Genomic DNA, 17,290 nt, shown 5'->3' on the forward strand with positions numbered 1-17,290 from the left:
AGGTCAAGGTTGGGTTCCCAAAACATTACTCTCTTCTTAGAGAGAGTGGCCCTGCTTGTACCCCAGGATTTCCTCTCACCTGTGGTCTTGTTATTAGAGTCATTTGGATGAAAACAAGGCTTTTTATAAAAACAGCAGCTCTCAGGAGGGTAAAAACATCTGGGTTTTTAAAACAAAACACCAATTCATAAACCCAGGGGGAACCAAGCTACAACTTTCCCTCTATCTCCTTCAAATCCCTGCATCCATCACATCCCCTCTACTCCAAAAACCCTCATATGCTGCACTTAGGAGGGCAAGGCCAGATTTTGACCTCGAATTTGTTGATTCTATCTCAAAAGTGGCATCCTAAGAGCCTGGTCTGGAGGGCTGTGAAGGGAGGCCGCCCGTCGGCCCACGGAGCGAGAGGGACGTGGAGCTGTGCCAGGCTCCGCTGCGGGGGCCTGGGCGGTTTCAGGGTGCCCCGTCTGGTGTGAGGGGGTCCCGCCCTGTCCTGTCCCCGCCGTCCCTCACCTGCGGGCGGGCGGGCGGGCGGTGCCGGCAGGGCGCGGGGGCGGCGCGGCGGGCGGTGCCGGGAAGAGCGGCCAGGGCGGACAGGGAGGCGCCGGAAGAGCCCATTTTCTCCGCGGGACGGGACAAAGCGGCGGTGCTGACCGCAGTCAGGGCGGCCGCCACCATCCCAGCCCAGCTCTGCCCCGGTAAAGTTGCGGCTCTCGTACTTGGAAACTTTTGGGGGCCGGGGCGAGGGGCGGAGGATGGGAGCGGAGCGGGCCGCGCGTGGGAAGGGAGCCGGGCCCGGCTGGGGAGGCTGCGCCGCGCCGGAGCGGTGGGGCCCGCGTGGGAGCGGGGCGGACCCGCGGTGTTCGGGGCTGCCGAACGCGTTCTGCCGGGGGAGAAGCGCGGCCGGGCCGCTCTCGGCGAAGTTTCGGTGCGGCGGGGCGGTGACTAGGCCCCTCCCCGCGCGGCCGAGGCCGCCCCGGCGCCGCTCCCCGGTTGCGGGCAGGGCCGGGCACGGCCGGGAGCGCCCCGGGAGCGCTCCGTGCCTTTCGGACCCGCAGTCTGTCTGGGTGGCGCAGCAGGAGCCGGAGCGAGCCCTCCTCCAGCCCCGGCCGTGCTACTGATCCCATACACGAAGAGTCGGGAACACCCCTCGGCCCCGCCTGGCTCCGCCACGTTTTCTGACACCCACCGCTAATCCCCTCCTGTGCTGGAAGGAGAGAGCGTCTCGTTCGCTGACAGAAAGTTTCGTGCCACTTTTCCCAAACAAAAAGTAGGGAGAGCGCATCCGGTCCTGATTGACGTGCGACCCATGTGTCTGCTGCCTGTGGCCGTGGGGTTCCTGGGCAGCGTGGGTCACCCGCCTGTTATTCATTGCTCGTACCACTTCAAAACGCCTAAAGTCTTTGAGGCCGAAAGTTTGCAGGAAAATGTGTGTTCCAGTCATGTTTAGTGAAGAATCGGGTACGATCAAGGCACGGTTCCCTCCCTGTCTGCCCTTGGCTCTCCAGCCCTGCCCAGGAGGTGCATTCTGGCGAGGGTCATCGATCATGGATCACCCTTGCCCAGCCGGGCTGCCAGCCCCATGACCATGTCCTCAGCCCAGCTTTCGGAGTTATCACTCCAGGCATGTCTGGACTATCTGTATTGATCTAGTCTGGGAGCTCTTTGCTGCCCTTCCCCCTTCGGTTTTGCTGGGGTTTTTTGGGGGGGATGGGAATTGTGCAGAAGGTGTTTTCTGCGCACTTCAGTCACTCCTGCTCTGGTTACTGGTTTCCTGTGGTTTTCCTGCACTGGGACTGGGGAGGTGGGAGAGGCTGCTCTCCTCAGTCCTGCTGGCTACACCAGGCTCTGGGGTTTATTTCAGTTCCTGGGCTGCTTTGTAGGCAGGATTGTGTTGATGAAGGTGAAAGCCTAGCTCAGTTTACGCTAGGTGCAGTGTTTGCTCTATCTTGGGGCACCAAGGCCACATTAAGTATTTTGTTGTACTTACTTCCCCCTTCTGAATCGAAACATGTTGTTTAAAAGGACATACTTCGATGTTGAGTCACTGTTCGTCATTTTCAAAGAAACAGTTTCTGGAACATCAAGGAAATGTTTTGCCTTTTCTCAGCGGAAACAGGCAAAGGTTTAGTAGGTTTTGTTTTTAGAAAGGCTTTGCCCTAACCTTTTCCATAAAAATGTGCCTTCCGTCTTTGGGATTTTTTTCAGCCAGCTCTAATAATAGGCCTCTGCATCGGAGATTTAAAGTTTACACAAGGTGGCCGGGAGGAGCACAGTGGGCAGAGATTAGAAATCCTGTGCTCAAATTGATACTTTAAAATACAGATGTAGTACCTTCCTTACAATGAATTTTCAGGCTTTGAAACATCAGCATTTCTGTGCTGACATGTGTAAGGACGAACATTAATGTGCAGCTTTGTCATAGGGCTTCTGTTGGTCTGATAAAGTTAACTGGGAGATGTAATAGAAAAGTAATTTGTGTTTTTTTCAGCAGCACGAGTATTTTCCTTCTGCAGCAGTAAGATTGAGAAACAGATCTCGCAAAGGATTCCACATTAAGTAAAAATGTTTATGAGCTGGAAGTACACTTTAGTGGGACTTCAGGCCTGCCTTGAATTTACATCTGTTTGATTTCTGAATGACCTGTCTTATGCATAGAATTACTTAAGATAACAAAAATACTCAGTGGCCAAACCAGCCTGGCTCATCATAGGTGGGCAGTGGGGCTGGTCTGGAGCAAGGGCCCGTGTGGCCATAGTGTTTCTGTTCAGGACTTGCTGGGTTCTGTGTTAATGGTGTCTCTTAGCTTTGCTGGACACTAAAGGAAACATGATGAATAAAAGAGCACCGAGTGTCATTTTGTCAGGGACAGTTACTCAGCATAATGATGAATCACAGACTGGTTTGGGTTGAAAGGGACTTAACGCTCATCTGGTTCCAGTCCACTGCCATGGGCAGGGACACCTTCCTGCCCAAACTCTGCACCTGCTCTGAGCCCTGTCCACCCTCGCCTTGAATGCTTCCTGGGATGGGGCTTCCTGCTCTTCTGCCTTAACTCACATAACTCAAAATCTTGTGCTGTAGAACTTCAATGCTGAAAGTATAACCTTGAGGAATGGGATCTGTCACTGCTCTGGGAATTTGCCCGAACTGTTCTACAGCTAATCTGGAATAGCTCCATTCAGTGAGCTTATAGCTCATGCGTTGGTTAAACGGCATTGCAGCTTTAGAGAAAGTGCAGATGTTTGATAATTACTACTTTTAACTCCACACTATTTTAATCCAGCAAATGAGATTTAAAATAGAGCTACCACAAAATTGTGTGCTAGCACCCTGACTGGATGAGCTCCTCTGGAAAGACAAGCACTGAGAGTGGCCTGCTGTGTCATGAAGCCGAACTGGGTGCAGATGGATTTATTGAGGCAGAGCAGTTACAAGAGGAATGTGGTCACTGCAACTGGAAGTGAGATTGTTCTCCTCGAGCGACTGAGACTCCTTATCTGCTAGTCAGGGTGAGAATGGGTGTAACTGTGATTTCTGGTGTGCAGAAGGTTAGTCCAGACTCTTCTAGTGGCAAATCTGGTACTTAAATATGATTCATAATTCCTTGTGACTGATGGATTTAAAGAGCCAGCTACCTTTTCTCTCAATATGATTACGTATTTTTGCTTGTTAATCCTAATCCCAGATGTACTACAGAAAACATCTGTTAGTCCTTTGATATGTGTTTATAAATATCTCTGGTGGAATTAGAGGAGTAACCTTTTTTCCACATGCTTTGTGAAGTGATAGAAATTATTCAATACACAGATCTAAACTAACACAGTTTGCAAAGCGAAATTCTCCTCCAGTCTGACGTTCCCTTCTTTTATAATTTCTCTAATTTACAAGACAGCTTCTTATTAATCAGTTAGACTCCCAAGAGCTTCTGAAAGGCTTTAAATGCAGAGATCAATACCTGTATCCTGGGCTTATCCAAAGCACTGAGGGCAGGGATTCTCCACCTCCTCTCAGGTGAGACCCCACCTGCAGAGCTGCCCCAGGGCCCAGCACAGCAAGGACTTGGAGCTGCTGGAGCCAGGCCAGAGGAGGCTCCAGGATGAGCAGAGGGATGGAGCAGCTCTGCTGGCAGGAAAGGCTGGGAGAGCTGGCATTGTTCCCCTGGAGAGGAGAAGACTCTGTGGAGACATCAGAGCCCCTTCCAGTGCCCAAAGGTGGCCCAAGAGAGCTGGAGAAGGACTTGGGACAAGGGATGGAGAGACAGGAGTCCTGGGAATGGCTTCCCACTGCCAAAGGGCAGGGCTAGATGGTATATCGGGAAAAATTCTTGGCTATGAGGGTGCGGAGGCCCTGGCACAAGGTGCCCAGAGAAGCTGTGGCTGCCCTGGGATCCCTGGCAGTGCCCAAGGCCGGGAAGGACAGGGCTTGGAGCAACTTGTGCTGGTGGAAGGTGTCCCTGCCCATGGCAGGGGGTGGAACAAGATGAGCTTTGAGGTCCCTCCCAACCCAAATCATTCTGTGATAAACTCAGGGGTGGAAAAAGCAAACATAGCCAGCTGTAGCTAAAGGAATAACCATTACCAAGGGAGAGAGTGGAACAGTGTCCATGAAACCAAGCTGGAGGCCGGCTGGTTCTCTGGCAGCACTGTTTTAGTGCATGGAGTGGCACAAGGACAGAGGAGTGTTGATGTTACAGCCCAAAAGTGAGTGAAACTCCTGGCAGCGAGGGGCTTGAGAGCAAAGAGGGCAGGGAGCTGGCACCAGTGTGGCAGGTAGGATTGCATATGGGCATAATGCGAGATCATCAGCTTGTGGTTTGCTGTTTTTCTCAAAGAACACCCAGTTTCTCAGCAATCAGTAGCCTATTATGGAGTAGATCTGCATATGACTGTATATGCTTAAGGAGAATTCCTGTGTGGAGCTGATGTTGAGCAAAGGAGGAGTTGATGTGTAGCAAATAAGTTCGTGGTGTAAATTAGGGTAGAAGAGGCACCGTTTGTGCACCCTGTTCTAAAGTAGCCTGCAATAGCTAGTTTAATGAAGAGGCTGAAACTAATGAGCTTGGTAGGTGGATAGGTGCTGAAGGGTCAGGAGAAGAAATTTTTTTTTTTTTCCTAGAGGTTAACTGGGGGAGATTGTAGGCCCCACAGTTCTGTCGTTGCCATTGTTCAGCAGAAGGTCAAGAGGACATTTAGGTAGATAGTAAATTTGTGGCTTTTCATTTAAGTCAGTAAGGGTCAATGCTATCAGGAACATGTGGCCTTGATGGCTTGTGTGGTTTTCCGTGCTCTGCCTTCCACTGCTGTTCCTACTTCCCCAAGGGCTCAGGGTTTTCATTCACTTTCTTCTGGGCACTTGTAGAGGTGATATCTGTGCAGATCTAAGGTTCTAGGGGGGAGATTTCTTTTTCTGTATCTTTTTCTGGTTGATACAACCTGAGCACAGAAGATCCACTTAAATAAATGGTCTGCACAAGGGCTGCACTAGGAATGTAGCTTTACAGAGCCACAAAGGTCAGTTGAATTTTTCATGTAAACAGGGCTGAGCTGTGTGCCTGTAAAATGGTGTTTAACCTGCATAACACTGAGCAGGTCAGTATTCATCTTAGCAAAGTGCTCTTGAGATCTCCAGCTGAAGCTGTAGGTGGGTAAATGCTTTTTTTAATTGACTGGGATATTCGATTCAGACCCAGCCTTGTTGAACAGCAGAGGACAGAGCTGTGGTGTGCTCAGAAGCAAAAAGGTGAAAGTGAGTGTGCGTGCAACTAATCAAGATGTACAAGCTGCCAGTTTTTGCCCTCTTCCTTGCAAGTGTGCCCTTGTAATGTATACTTGTAAAACTAATCTCTTATAGCATGACTTAAAGACTTAGAGAATCTCGTTGCTCAATGCTGAAGAGTTGGTCCTGGATAATTCATGATGGGTTGTGGATGTGTGTGCAAGTGACACATCTCATAATAACTTCACTTACAAACAATACAGTTCGTTCCAGCCAGTATCTGATGTCCAGGTGTTTTGGAGTCTAAGCATCCTGAAACTTCAATTATTTATAAATTTCAAAGGTGAGAAGTTGAACAATGAACTGTAAGTGGTGCACAGAGGGCTTGATGTATTCTGGTTGCTATAGCTGAGAGGTCTGTCCTGCTGTGACCCTCATCAGGAAGTTTTGGGTTTACTGGTCCCATCAACTTTTAATTAGTCTAGCCCTTGTCTGAGGCCCTAAGTTACAAGCCTTTCACCTGGTCTTGGCTGAGCTGACTGCTATTAACAGCTGAGGGAGGGAATAAAGGAGGAGCTCTGCTTGTTGCACTGTTGAGCAGTATCTTCTGGCTCTTTGATGCCTTTGTGGAGTGACGGGTCCTCTAGGATGGGGTTTGGTATCTTCTTCTGGTTCTCTGGTCATAATTACTGACTCCTGCCACTCTTCTTTATACTGATCCTTACAATCATTTATCCTCATTTATCTTCCTTCCCTCATATCCTTCCCCACCTTTTTCCTGGGTGGTGGCAGTGTGTAAAGCCATCCCTAAAAGGGAAAGCAACAGGCAAGCAGTAAAACAAGCAATAAAACCACGAGAGAAGAGCAAACAAGTAGCATTGCTTCCCTGAGGTTCTCTGCCAAGGTCCAGCAGTTTGGTGTTTCCTGAGGAGCCTGGACTGGCTGTTCTGCAGGTGTGCCCAGTGGCCAATGCTGGCAGGAGTCCACATGGCTGCTGGCTCTGACAGTACTGGCTGCAGGTGGAGACCAGCTCTCACATCATCGTGTTCAGCTGATGACTTCATGGCTTTTAAATTTAGAAACCTTGTGAATCAAATGACTTCATACAAGCTACAGGTAAAATTAAGGATACAGAATATTTTTTGAGTGAAAAGCAGGAATCTGGTTTGGCTTTATGAGAGGCTCTGGAGTGGTTTAAATTTTGCTACAAAATACGGCTTTGTAGTTCCTGCCACTTCCACTCTTTGGAAGATGTGTTTAATTAGAAACCACTGCCCTTGCAGCTGGAAACACATTTCCTAAGTGACATTAAACAGTGCATCCTGAAAGTGGAGATGTGGGAAGATTTTTTGGACAGTGGGCACAGACTGTGTTTGTTACTCCCTGACGCTTCACTGCTGGTGGAGTCCTCAGTCACAACTCTCTGACTTTGTGTAGGTACAGAGAAGAGTGCAGTATGATTGTGTTGGAGGGGTTTTTTTCCCCTCTCTCCTAGCTGGGGATTAGGGATTAAAAATAATTACATAAAATCCAATAAGAGTAGCACAAAGAATAAAAAAGCTAGAGGGTTTATATGTAGCAAAACAGAATAATGCAGATTAGTTGTGCAGGGCTCAAAGCTTATAACCTCAAGGAGAAAAAGTTAATTTCTGGTCTTTATGCATCAGTACTTTAGCATCAGCTGTTCTAAGCTGGTTTGCCTAGTTTACAGAATTGGTTTAGCCAATTTGAATATGATTATTTGATTAACAGAGTATTATTGTGGGCCTAGGGGAAAGTCAATGGCTGTCAGTGAAAAATGCAATGTTCAGCAGAACTAGAGGCAAAGCACTGGTCCAAAGCCAATGGAACAGGATTTTTTAGCTCATCTGGTTTTTGTTCTCTAGGTTAGTCATGTTTCCTGTTCCTGGGGGTGAAAAGAAGGGGTGGAGAGAGAAAAATGTGTCTTTAATCAGATGTGTGTTAATTTCTACTTAGTAAATATCTATGTTACATTAATTTTTTTTTCCCCAGCAAGACCATCTAAGCAGTGACTCCTTTTTCTCAGACTTGGTTCCTTCATGTTGCTTTTATGGAATGTGGGTGGGACAGTGCCTTTTTTTTTTTTTAACAGAGGTTGCTTTAATTGGTCATCTATCTATGGAGGCAGTGACTTGAATGGATTCCTGCCCAGGCAGGTTGTGGTTAGCTCTGACTCCCATGCACCGTGGGGTACCTGTAGCAAGTTTGTACTTGACAGAAGGTGGTTATGGCTCTGCAGGAACTCTGGGAAGCATCCAAAAATTCATCACACCGCTGTGTTTTTACTATCACTTGCTTTGCTCTTCTGGAGAAGCTGTGAAGTTCTCATCAGTCAGTGTTCCAATGTCTGCAGCCTTGAGGAGATGGGGTGTCAGAGCATCCTGCCTTAGCGCAGGCCCTGAGAGGTGCTTCATTCCTCCAAACCGTGCTTGTGCAATCCATTCATGTTCACTCTTTCTTCTGGGGTTTGTTTTTGTGAATTCCCCCATTCCCCCATCCAAACTTACGGCATGTGTTGGTGGAGCTGCAAGTTGAGAGTTGTCTGAGGGCATGTGGAGATGATGCAGTTCTTCCTGTGAGAGGAACTCATTGTTTATAGCTGAGAGATGTTGCTGAAGGTTGCCCTGAGCATAAAATGAAGATCTCGGCCTCATCACCTGTGGAGTTTGTTACTTTTTTCTTAAAAAAACCCCTGCTTTGTAATTTTTAGTTATGACTGACAGTGTTCCTGAATCAAAGTGGAAGACTGCAAAAGGACTTCTGAAAGAGTTTTCATAGGAAACTTAGAAAACATTTGACTTTGAAGAGTCTTCACACTCATGTTCTCCTTTTGCTTCAGTGGGTGCTTCTAGTAGATTTTGCAAAAGGAGAAAACTGGAAAACTTTTTCTGTTCTTAAAACAGAAGTTTTTGTTACATAGTCTTTAGTTGCTGCTATGCTGAGCATGCAACTGAGAAAGAATATAGTTTTTAGTCCCTGGTTATACAAGGCTGTCCATTTGCTCCATGTTTAAGTAAATTTTCATCAACCCAATAATTATAGGGAGTCTTTTTTTCCAAAAACGTGTGTCGGCTCCAACAGCTCCAGTATTTGGGGACTCCTGACAGTTTTAAATTGCTAATGAAGGGCTAGATTTTGAAGATGTGGTCAGCTAGAAGCACTGAAGGATATTGCATAACAACGTATCAATTTAGGAATGAAAATGCGGTTTGAGTGGGGTCAGATTCTGGTTATTTCTGACTCTTTAGCATAAACAGCACTTTTTATTGCAGGTTGAATGCTGAAGAAGATCAGAACAAAAATCCCCAGGTTTTCTTTTCCCTTTATTACCAGCCATCAGTAAGGTTTTGCATGCTAAGCAAGAATCAGTTTTGCAGCTGTAGCAAATTCTTCTGCCAACTGATAAAGTGGACTAATTTATAACAACCTTTTACTTATTTAATGTATAGTTGTAGCAAAAATTGTCTTGTTAAAAGGTTGCCCCTTCTTGCATTCATTGTTAACTTAAGGTTGGTAATTGGAACCTGTGCTGGCATAGTTTGGGGTTTGAAGGGCCATGCTCTGAAGCCACAGCCCAGTTATTATATCTGCACTGACTGTGTGTCTCTGGGGTCTGAAATGTGTGCTGTGGTTCAGTGAGTGCCAGAAAGCTGTTCTTTAATTCTCTCTCAGTGATTTTAGGGAAGCTTCACAGAGTTTTCTGCCTCAAGAGTAGAAAGAGGCACTGAGGTTGGAAGGGCTCTTGGTAGTTGAATTCAAGTGGTCCCACAGATGCACAAGACCCTCCTGGGTTCTGAAATCCTGTCTCCAGGCTGAGCCCCCTTGTTGTGTATGTGAACCTAGTGTTTGAGCCTACAGCTTCAATGTGGGCTGGGTTAAGGAGGTTGAAGTTGCCACCAGTGCACAGATAAGCTCATGAGAGATGTTGCTGTTTGCTTAAAATGCAGGTGTGGTGTCCTTTGGCATGGCCAGAGCCTCACAGTCCTGACCCACAGAGCAGCTAAATACAACAGTTACAGATCTGATAGTTACTTGTTCTGATTTGGGAAGTTATCTTTCATGGTGTTAGTGCAGGTTTTCAGCATAAATTGTACAAACATCCATGTGAAGGCAGAGTGAGTGGTTATTATTCATAATAGTAATAGCTTGCTGGTCATGGCACATCCTTTTTTTCCAAATACAAAGTTTTGCAGCCAGAATATAAGAATGAATCTTAGTTATAGAGAAGATTCTCTTTTTGAGAAAGAGCATGTGCATCTTCTAAAGCACTCTTGATACCCTGTCAATCTTCTTTATGAAGTTGGGATCATGCATGAGTTTTGGAAACTGAAAACTGTAGAAATTAATTGGAAGTTCGTTGCGACATACCAGGCTATCCATCTGAACAGTTAACTGAGTATAAGCCTGAGTATGGCTCCTGTATTCTTTCAGAATGTCATCCGTGAACTGGAGCCCTAGTGTAACATAAATAAGTCACCAATTGCTCATGCTGTCTGTGATTTGTCTTCCATGCACCTTTTTTCTATATCCTTTGTAGTAAAACAATTCTGTAAGAAAGGAAATGATCAGAGCTGAACACTTGCATAACTGGAGGCAAGAAGCTGCTGTTGGCACCAGTATCTCCCAAGCAAACATCATATTTGCCATTATGAAATCTCTGCTGAGGTCCCAGGGCCAGCACAGTGGAGCTGCTTGTGCAGAGCATGCCTTTATCCCCTAAGCAGCAGCTGGACCTGAGTGAAGGAATCAAAACCTGTAGTGACAGAGCACGTTCCTGATTCTGACTGAAGATGAATCACTGGAATCCCCAGCGCAGTGACAGTTTGGAAGCTCCTAGGAGATAGCACAGGCTGCTTGGGGCAGAGTGAGGCGTCTTCATCTGGTGCTGTGCCCTGTACCCACTCCCCTGTGATGCTGTGTGGGCTGGGCTCTGCTGCCACGGGGGAAAGGTGAGGGGTTCCCTCTGGCTGCTGGCTCTGCTGGGAGAGAAAACACAGTCAGGAATTTAATGGAATTTTGTAGGGACGTTGGATTAGATTTCATCTCTCAATTCAGTAGCAAGGTCTAAATGAGTGGAGAATAGAGGAGCATTTGTTTGTCACTGGTTGTGTCAGCCTGTCTGATGAGCATTTCAGATGCCTCTTGTGGGTGTTCTCCACAAGAGCAGCAGAGAAAAATTTATGAAAGCAGATTAAGACACCTGGAACTGGGATGGTACTGGTGAGAAACAGGCTTATCTGAAGCTGAATATCATCTTTTTTCTTGGGTGGTTACTGCAGTTTGTGAGGAAAAAAAACCAAACAAACAAACAAAAAAAACAACAACAACAAAACTAGAAAACCAAAGCCAAAAAACCCCTACCAAAACAAAAGGTGTAGCAAAGTTGAATATGCTTGAGTGGCAGGAAATTCCATCCAGGAAAACATGGTAATTTTCTACAGAAGGTTGTTTTATTCAGTGAAGTTATTTCCTGCATATTTTTTCCATGATTTGTATAGATAACACACTTGAAAGTTTAGTAAAATTGTACTCAATGAAAACCAAGAGTTTGGGATGAGGTGGAGATGGTCTTGCCTTGACACCATCTGGACGTAGCCAGTGTATCTGCTCACACCTCAGAACTTGGAGGCACTCCAAAGTATAACACAGACACAGGCAGTACATCCCACCTTTGCCACCAAAACCTGAGTCTCATAAGACAGGTTCAACTCAAACTCATACTGTACATACAAATAGAAGCTTTGCCACAACATGACACCTGAGTTTGTATTAATGTTTCAGACTGTACGATTCTAGCAGTAAGGATTTCTAATGAGGTCGTACCTGTGTGGCATTTATGGTGGGGGACAGGATTTGGTAGCTGAGCTGATGGAATATAAGGTTGAAGGCTATGTTAGAAGAGGATGACTCTGTCTTTAGTTGTGTATACTTAATGTTAAATAAAACCAGCTTACACAAAGTCTGCTTAAATCTTCCTTGAAGAGCATCACATACACCAAACATCCGTGACTTGCAGTTATTTGGCTGCCAAGTGTTGCTTTATTTGTGGAACAGGGCAGACAAATTAATTTGGAGACTGTGAAGGGAAAGAATGAGACTTTTTATTTTATGGATACTCCTAGTTGTATTCAAAACCAGTTTTGAATTGTCAGTGGGCCATATGAAGCCCCAGCATGTCAGCTGAGTTTTATGGAAGTATGCCTTAATCACTTTGAAACCAAAACTGTTCAGAAGGTTTGCATTAATGATGTGTTAGACACCCAGCTCCTGAAGATTTTTGATCTTTTGTCTGCCACCTTCAGCAAGGGTCAAGGATCGCTGCTGGTTGTCAGGTGGGTTGGGTAACAGGCCAAGCAAAAGAATTCCATTGGGAACAAGGGGTCTGGTTTGTTTTCTGTCTGGAACATAAAGCTGGATTATTGTGTTGTGGATCCCACCATCTTCCGTCCCCAGGACCTGGGTAATAGTCATTATGCTGTACAGAGTATCTAGAGACAGTCTGGAAGCATGGTAGGAGAGCAGATTATCATTCAAAATGAGTGAGACTACTTAAAGATGTATGAGAGAAAGAAGCTGCAAAAAACTGCAGTGAAATACCTCCTACTGCTCCTGGGCATATCAGCCCCACAGAATGGGGAACAGCTGAGGAATAGCTGGAAGGGTGTTCAGATGGAGAATATCCTCCCAATGTTTTTGTCCCATGTTCTATGTTAGGTATTTTGGCTAGCACAGTGCTGGAATTCAGCATGTGGTCTGTTGTGCCTGGCCAGGTCAGCTCCTCTCTGTGCCAGTCAGACCATTCCTTGAATACCTGCTTCCCTGAGAAAAACCAAGAAATCAGTGAATGCAGCTAAAAGCAGCTTTTAGCAGCCTGGCAGGAGAGTTAAAACATGAAGACTGACAGCAGATGTCATGTTAAAGACTTTTCAGGTAGCACAAGGTGGTGGAGCTGAAGCACAGGAGATGGGCAGTTATTTTTTGCTGTGTAACCCAAAGAGATTTACCCTTGCCTGGAGGTGGGGTGGCTGCAGGATGGTTTGGTACAGGGCAGGTGGAATGGACTCAGTAGTGTCTGAGATACAGCCAGCACTGCCTTCAGGTGTGTGTGTGGGAGTGCAACCTGGAAAAACAGGACCCTGAGCACTTAGGCCTTTTTGTGATTTGTTGGGGTGCAGAGCTTGCTGTTCAAATTGTGCTTCTTCATGGACTTTTGGAAAAGCCTTGGGTGCCTTCAGGGCACTTCTGCAAAGCAGCTGCAGAGCTGCATTCCTCTGCTTGCCAATGTCTAAAAATGATTTGCATGCCAGTATTGTGGAAGTAGGTATCTGAGATTATTCCTAAAACCTTGAATTACCAGTTTTTGAGAACACTCAGGCCTTCAGTTGTGGCTTTTGGAAAGAGCATTGTGTGCACATCGCCCTCAGTGTGTTCCTGGCAGCCCCAGCAGCTCAGTCATCTCTCTGCTCAGTCCTTCTCTCCAAGGAGGGCTGAGGCCTGCCCTGGGGGACACTTCAGAAGCTTAGCTCATCTCCATGCTGCAGTCCCATGTCCACCATCAGGACAGGACCTGGGAAGGGAAGTTTTAGTTACCAGCTTACTCTGAGACTGAGCTCCCTGCAGTGGCTCACCCCATCAGGCCTGTGCCATCATGGGTCTCTTTGGGCAGGAAGAGGAGCAGTAGGATGGCAACGGTGGTTGGTTGAAGCAGAGTGGAGACCTGTTGGGAAAGATGGGACAGGAAAAGCGTACAAATATGATTGCCTGGCAAGAAATACTAAAAATATAAAACCTGTGAGTGAAATAGAAATGAAAACCAGCAGAAATAGGTTGAGAGATAGAAAACAAAAGGACCCAAGGGTGTAGCCCCTCTCCACCCTGCCAAGATATCAGGGAAAAGGTAGATAAGAAAAGCAGTCTTTAGAGTTTAGAATATAGGATGATATGGTAATATTGTAGCTCTCAAAGGCTGCGTGCAAAGTTTGTAGGTTTTGTGTCTCGCGATGGTTGGTCACTGTAAATTAGAACATTCAACACAAGAGGAGATATAATGTATTGTAACAAGGTCTTCACTCTTACCTCTCTTGCCTTGCCTCTCTTTCCTGGCCCACTTACCTTACCTCACCTTACCTGGCCCACTTACCTTACCCTGCCACCTCTCATGCCTCTTACCTTCTCTCTCTCTCTCACACCCTCTCCTTTTGGGGCTTCCCTTCAGCCGGGGCTGGTGGCTGAAGGCAAAGCCCTTTTTACCCACAACCCTTGCAATAAAACCACATGTTTCTAAAATATCTTGGGTCTGCAGAGTTCCTTCTCCCTGCTGTCCACAAATGTCTTCACAGAGATGTGTCCTTAATTTTTACATATAGGTGAGATAGATCTTGACTATTTGTACAAAGCAAGAAAGAGTTGTCCAGAGATGATTCTGCTTGCAGATCATTGGCTGGAGCAGAGCTCTGAAAGTGGCTTCTTTAAACTCCTGTGCTTCCCCTGCCCTCTTGTCCTTGCCAGTGGACTAAGCCCTAGTAAGATAGTGTTACTATTCAACCCTCTGTTGCAATAATGAGCACCATGATGAACAGAAAAATAACCCAAAGGCTTTCCAGTTAACCTACTGGGCTGCTGAGCATGGTTGGAGCTTCACATGTCTGAGCATCAGATGTGTGGGGAGCACATTCCTGCTCTCTGGAGAAGCTCTGCTTGATGCTCAGTTTTCCGTGGCTCCTGGTTCAGATTGGCTGTGGCATCCATCTTTGCCCTGTGTTCCCACTGCAGTGGCTTTGCCAAGGGTGCCAGCTGATGGTGCCATCTCCCCTTGCCACAGCGGTCTGTGGTGGCGTGGTGAGCCAGATGAGCATCTCAGCCCACCTTGCAAAAATGGATTTCTTTCCCTCCAGCCAAATCAGTCCCTTCCCCATCTGGTTAATCACTCAGGCGTGGGGAAAGCTGTGCCAGTACGGAGGGGGTGTGATGTGCAAATGGGAATGAGTTCCTGGAGGGGTGTGGGAGGATGAACATTGGTCTTTAAGCAGCTTTTCTGCTGCTTATGAAACCACAGGCTGGGCAACCGCAACTCCCTGTGCAGTGGTGTTGTTCTATATATTCCTGCACTTGAGATTCAGCTCCGCTTGCTCTTCTGCCATGTGGTCTGTGCTGCTTTGTTCTTGAAATTTGTGGGGCTGGGGCATGGAGAACTTGTTCCCACATCAGTTGAGCTGTCCCAGCTGTCAAACCAGTGCTGCACTGCTCTGCAAGTGGGCTACTCTTCCAGAGGATGTCCTCTTCCCCTGTAGATGTTGGAGTGACTGCAGTGGGACTTGTGGTGTGCTCTCCAGGAGCCAAGGATTAAGCACTCTGCTCCAATATCCTATGATGTGGTTTGCTACCTGTTACCATATTTGAATTCACTGAGGGAGTGCTTGAGCAGTCACAGGGAAAAGGCAGGTTCCAGAGGACTGGGCGGAATTACAGCCATGCCATCCATACCACAGCCCTGGCAGTTGTCCCTTTATCCCCTAAACCCATTTCACCCATGTGTTGGTAACCTATAGCCTGTTCCTGTATTCTCCACAAATATTTAAGTGAACAAAAATATTTATTGCAATGTACAAATGATATCCAAGCCATTGCTGCCAAACAGGCTATTTGATATCAAGCTTTGCTTTTTAGATAAATTTCAATAGCACTCTACCAAGTGGTTTTATACACCATTACTTTTCGCCAATTCATGAACTATCATACTAATGTCTTTTCAGATGAATTGCCTTTATTATCCTACTAATACAATTAATGTATCTTCTCATGGTTACCTCGTCCTCCACATTGTTTCTGCAAGAGGTGTAACAGCATTAACTACATAGAAAAAGCCTTTCTTTAGAAACCTGCTGGGCTTTCCGGAGCCCTGGCTCTGTTTTTCAGAAGCCACAAAGGTTGTCAGTGTATTTTTCTTGGCTTCTTATGTAGGAAGCATTTGTACTGAGCTAATGGGGAGGGAGTAAACCAGTAAAATTCCTTGGGGAGGTTGGAAGCTACCTGGGGGTGAAGGGCTTTTCACAGCGTGCCCTGTGCCAGCATCTGGGCTGTAGCACAAGCCAGTGAAATACAAAGGGGAGGGATTGAGAGAGATGGTTAATTAATGAGTTCACAGTGCTTAGTGGTCACTGTCAGAGGTAGGGGAGGACAGGAGGTGACCACCTTCCATCCCCCTGTGGCTCCTTAAGGGCTCTGGAGCTGTGGCCTGGCTTGTACTCTGGAGCCTTCACCTGTACCCACTGCTTTTTCAGTGCACACCATCAGAAGGGTTACACGTTTGCTAGCATCGATCAGGCTCTTTCTTCTCTCTCTCTCTCTCTTTTTAAGCTTTCAGCTTTTAAAGTGTTTTTTTTGTTTGGTTTTTTTTGTTTGTTTTTTTTTTTTTTTCCAACACTGTGGACACTTGGAGCATGGGTATAGAGAGCATTCAGTGGAGAGCTGAATGCAGCTGGGTGGATATTCCTGCCTTGCACTTTGTGAAGTGTGCTTCAGTGTGTCAGCTTTGGTCAGCCGTGCTAGAGTGACTTCTTAATTTCTGCAACGGTGCCTGTGGTGTGAGAGCCTGTAGGATGGCTGGGGAGCAGCCCTGAGCTAGGTGATGCTCTGATGAGCCCTGGCTGAGGTCTTCTAGTGCCCTAGAGCTTTTATTCTTCCCTGGGAAACAGGCGGCCCTCCTGTGCACAATTAGCTGTTAGGGTCGGGAGAGAGCAGTTGGTTGTTGGTACGTGTTGTAAACATTGTTGGTTACCAAAATTAGTGCCTTGCCTCCTGCTTTTTAAAAACAATGGGATGTTGTGCTCGTCTGGCAGCTTGGGGACATCTGGTGCTGTCAGAGCAACGTGACTGTTGAGATGCTGTGCAGGCAATGCCCTGGCCAGAGAAAGATTAAAAATATCAACTAATGAGCTTTAAAATGACCTCAACAGTAGGTGTTTAGGAAGATGAGTGGACAGAGATTTAGGAAATCTATTTCTCTTCCTGACTTTTTTAAACATAAAAAAGTTACAAATGTAAGTTTAGTCTAATCTTGAATTTTGAGGTCAGCCCAAAGCAGGAAGAGCTAGCAACTATTATGTCTGAAATGATGTGAATTGGTTTTATGTATCTATAATGCTTTAAATCCATTTCTTACTGTAATTATTGTTAGGTTTATTCTTTTGTCATAATGTGCAGCATCATGGTGTTAATCCAGTGATTTGTTGTAGTTCCTTACTTTTAGTTCTGTTTTTTTAGACTGCTGGTTTCAACAGCAGAGCTATTTTAGTAGTTTCACTCAACTTTTCCCATAAGTATGTTTGCTGTTCCGTTGGGATGTTGATATAAAACTGTAACGGGAAGGAACGTCTCAGTGACAGCTTTGAACAGATCTCTTCATGCAAATCTGCTTTTCCCTCCTATGCAAATGTTAAGGAGAAGTGTAATAGATATGTAAGCTGTTAAGTATGAACCAGCTGGATTTTCTGGCTTTGTGAAGCTTATATTCACTTCTTTACCTTTGTACTCCCCAAAGGTGAACTGGGTG

General features: G+C 46.3%; 1 protein-coding gene across 1 annotated transcript in view; it reads left to right on the forward strand.

Annotated features, from left to right (window-relative positions):
- Nucleotides 1–564: 564 nt before the first annotated feature.
- Nucleotides 565–17,290, forward strand: part of CTNNA1 (catenin alpha 1) — a 120,663-nt gene continuing 103,937 nt past the window's right edge. Inside the window, exon 1 of the mRNA XM_083871997.1 lies at nucleotides 565–698. The gene's annotated coding sequence lies outside the window, so the exon portion shown is untranslated. The remainder of the gene's footprint in view (nucleotides 699–17,290) is intronic.

The sequence above is a fragment of the Zosterops lateralis genome, assembly GCF_965231275.1.
Source record: "Zosterops lateralis genome assembly, chromosome: 14".
In the NCBI taxonomy this organism is placed as follows: Eukaryota; Metazoa; Chordata; class Aves; order Passeriformes; family Zosteropidae; genus Zosterops; species Zosterops lateralis.